Below are 4,567 nucleotides of genomic sequence, written 5' to 3'. Positions count from 1 at the left end.
GAGTCTTCCCCCAATCCTGATGTCATGTTTTTCTTCATAGAACCCAGTTTCTTGGATTATTTACTCAGCATACAGGTTGAATAAGTATGGAGAAAGAATACAACCTTGTAGCACATCATTCTTAATTTTAAACCATTCTGTGTTTCCATGTTCTGTTTGAACAACTGCCTCTTGGTTCAAGTACAGATTCCTCATGAGCACAATTAAGTGTTCTAGAATATTCATACTTCACAATGTTGTCCATAGCTTGTCATGATCCACACAATCCAAAGCCATTGCATAGTCAATAAAGCACAGGTAAACATCTTTCTGGTATTCTCTGCTTCCAGCCAAGATCCATTGGACATCAATAATGATATCCCTTGGTCCACAGCCTCTTCTGAATCCACCTTGAACCTCTGGAAGTTCTGTCAATGTATGCTTGCAGCCGTTTCTCTATTACCTTTAGTAAAACTTTACTTGCATGGGATCTCAAAGATCTTGTCAGATGATTTCTGCATTCCGTTGGGTCACCTCTCTTTGGAATGGGCACAGATATGGATCTCTTCCAGTCAGTCAGCCAGATAGTTGTCTTCCAAATGTCTTGGCAGAGATGAGTGAGTGCCTCCTGTGCCACCTTGAATGATTTCAATTTTTATTCCATCACTTCCTGGTACCTTGTTCTTTGCCAATTCCTTCAATGCACCTTGGACTTCTTCCTTCAGTATCATTGGCTCTCGATCATATGCTACCTGTTGAAATGGTTGAACATTAACCATTTCCTTTTGGTCCAGTGACTCTGCATATTCCTTCCATCTTCTCTTGATGCTGTCTGCATCATTCAATAACTCACCCAAAGACTCTTTCAGTAACGAATGTCAAGGCTTGAAATTTTTCTTCAGTTCCCCCATCTTGAGAAATGGTAGGGAAGGTAATATGCTGTTAATATACACTAAAGAAAGAGAGACTACTAACTATTTAAGAGAAAATCCTGAAGAACTGTTCAACACATATTAAATAAGAAATTATAAGCATTTTTTACAAAACTATTCTTATTTCAAAATGTATTGCCAGCTTATGAAAATTTCTACCTGTCAAGTTAAGATATACTATCAAAAATGGTGATTTGGTTCAAGTTTGCAAACCCTGATTTTGAAATAGGTAGTTTCACCCTATGAGTCAGAATCAACTCCATGGCAGTGGTTTGTTTTTCTTTGAGTGTCTTGTAAGAATATTAAGTAGAAAGGTGAATACAAATCCCTATTCTAGGCCTGATTTTTTTTTTTATCCTTCCTTTAATTTTTTATTCTTTGTTGGACTTCTTTTATTCTTGTCTTTTCTTTTTACCAGCTTGATTCCTGTCTGTCCCCGATTTCTCTAGTATTTCTCATCTCCTCTTTCTATATCAACTTTTCATCTTTTGTTTGCTTTTTCCTAAGACTCTCTGCTTTGGAATCATCCTCTTCCTCTTAGATCCTGCTTTTGTCACCATAACTCCCCAACTCTCTTTCCATCATTTTAACACTGTCTCTTTACATCTCACCCTGGGATTCAAAGCCTGCCAATGTTGGTATCTTGGGAAAACTGTAGTATCTGAAGATGGAATCTGACCTTAACCAGGTTTTAATCATTAAAAGGAGAATTCAGTAGTGGGTAGAGGTAATTGGTCTTGAGTTGGAGTAACTCTATGAAACAGCTTTCCAAGAATGCAAACCTAATCACAGGCTTATGTGTATTACATAACCAAATACTTTTATAATGTGTCACTAATGAATTCACCTTCATGGGAGCAGGATTCCATTCACCATACTAGACTATTTCAACTGCGATAGAAATGCATTCCTGGAGGTTATGTTTAAAGAGAAAAGAAAACAAAACCAACTGAATAGTATACTATAATTAGAAGATAAAAAACAAAAGTTGAAATAATTACAGACTAGAAGCAGAGTTGATTTGTAATGAATTCCCTAGGAAGTTAGCTAGATGGTGCTAGAGCATGTGTGTGAAGATGACTTGATACACTGCAGTTACAAAAGCATCAGCAAACCCATTGTGATTGAGTAAATTCCAACTCACAGCAATCCTGTAAGGAAAGAGCAAAATTTCCCCATAGGGTTCCCAAGGCAGTGAATCCTCAGAGGAGCAAACTGCCACGTCTTTGTCCTTCAGAGCATCTGCTGAGTGTTTAACTACTGCTCCATCAGGTCTCCTTATACTACAGCTGCTGAATGGAAATCATTAGTCAAGTGATGCTTGATATATTTTTGTGCACAGGATTCTGATCAGAATTTAAAAGATATCATAATTCTCTAAAATTTAAGTCCCCTGAAAATGATATTTCTCATCTTTGTAAAGTAGAACTCATTAATTTTTACTGCCCATAATCTTTAACCCTGAAGTAAGCCATCAATAATCATATTCAGAAGTTTCATCATTTTGAAATAATTTTTTTACTCTTGCTCATTAATTAATAGTAGCAACATGTTCCAAGTATTTGTGATTCTTTTCTACAGTGATAACTATTTTTAAAAAAACAAGGATCCTTGAGATTTATAGCATCATGCCAGAAACTTCCTTTTGATCAACACTGTCAATCTCTCAGCTGATTTCCAAAGAACGCTCCTTCCAAATTATAATGTCTGAAATAGGGCCAATGCATACAAGTAGCTCAATTCCTTTAGATTCTACACATTTAGTCAAGTACTGACTATGGCTAACTTTTTTGAAGCATGTCATTATTTGGTTTTAACGATTGACTTAATTTATTCATTCATATCTTTTCAGCTATCTTTGAAGTTTGAATATAGGTTTCTTTCATTATCAAACCCATGAAAGAGATTACTCTAGGCTTCTGTCATCTCATCTAAATTAATTTAAGAATGAGTCACAGATAAACTACAACAACAACAACTAAAAGGTACATTTTAACTTTGTAACATTTTTTGTTATGTAGAATTCATATTTAGCATTTTAGAGTTTTTTCAGGAAAAATTTAATTATCTCTTTTAGAACATGATGTAAATAGATTACTGTCACCAATTTCTACTCACAGAAAATGGGCAAGAATGAAATTATATTCTGTATTCAACATTAGAATTTCATCCTTCCTCAGTTTCTGTGAGTAGGGCACATTTTTAAAGCCAATATCCGACCCACAGGCCTTTACTCAGTCCATAGGTTGAGAGCCAGAAATTGCTCTGCCTCTCCATGCCACCTCCTCTGCTGTCACCTCTGCCATCACCATTTCTTATGCTTCACCCATGTTCTTCCTACTTGGTGGTTCTGGGGTCTTCCATCTCTGCTTCTGAGATGGCTCCTTTTAAACCTAGCTGTTATTTGCATGACCCCACCCAAACACTTCATGGGAATTAAGAAGACTTTGTATACAAAAATCATATCAAGTAAATTTACGGCACCACAATAAGTAATTGGAATAGTGGGGGTGTTGATTATGTGCTACGGAGTCAGTTCCAACTCACAGAGAACCTGTATATGGTTTCCGAGGCTGCAAATATTTATAGGAGAAGAAATCCTCGATTTCTCCCAAGAAGTGGCTAGTACATTAAACTACTGTCCTTGCTCAACTCATAACCCACTATGTTACCAGAGCTTCTTAAATAATTGGAATAGCTGTGTCATACTTAAATTGCTTTTGTTGTTTTAACTTCTTCTGCTTGACTTTATTTTGAAAGCTTCCAATAGATACCCCATAGTGGAGGAGAGGAAAGACCAAGACAAAATTTTCTTATGGCTCTTTCTTATGAAAGACAGATACAAACAGATATTGAGAATATGCACACTTCTAATATGCATCCAATGTGGAACTTTCGCTTTAAAGTGTGATTCCTGTGCTTTATAGAACTGATGATGCTCTTGCCACACCCATTTCCACTCCTAAGGATCTCTCCCTTCATCTACACATTCAATCATAAACTTCACATTTATTGAGTACCCACTGTGTGGAGCTGTAGGATAAGCTCTTGACTGCTAGCCACAAAATTGGTGGTTCAAACCCACCAGCCAATCCTTAGAAACCCTATACAGGGTCACTATGAGTCAAAACCAACTCAATGGCATTTAACAACAACAATTATGACTTCAGCTGGTGAATTTGAACCACTGACCTTGTGGTTCAAAACTACACTGTGGGCCAGTGCTTATCCTACAATGCCACACCAGGACTCCAGGCATAGTGCTAGATACTAAGAATTTCAAATGAATCATAGCTAGCCTTCCAAAGTCTCTAAGAATTTACAGTCCAAAGTGGTTAGGCAAATACATTAACAGGCCAATAGAATGCTATGAGATAAGTGCATGGTGAAGATAGTCATAGGTTCTGAGGAAAGCCAGAGAATTCCATATAGTCCTCTTAGAGGAGGCAATGCCTGACTGAAACCTCAACCAAAAAGTAGGTATTAATCAGATGAAAAATTCAGCTCTGCTGAACCTCTTTTACTCTTCCTAGGAGTCTTGAGAAACAAATGGCAGTGACAGTAAGAAAAGATAAGTATTATTAAGAAGTATTGCTATAAAAATTCCACTCTACAATTATATTCCTAAATGATAGAAGAGCAAATTACATGCTTAA

Source organism: Chrysochloris asiatica, unplaced genomic scaffold, assembly GCF_000296735.1.
Source record: "Chrysochloris asiatica unplaced genomic scaffold, ChrAsi1.0 scaffold00011, whole genome shotgun sequence".
Lineage (NCBI taxonomy): Eukaryota > Metazoa > Chordata > Mammalia > Afrosoricida > Chrysochloridae > Chrysochloris > Chrysochloris asiatica.
This window is presented reverse-complemented; position numbering follows the sequence as displayed.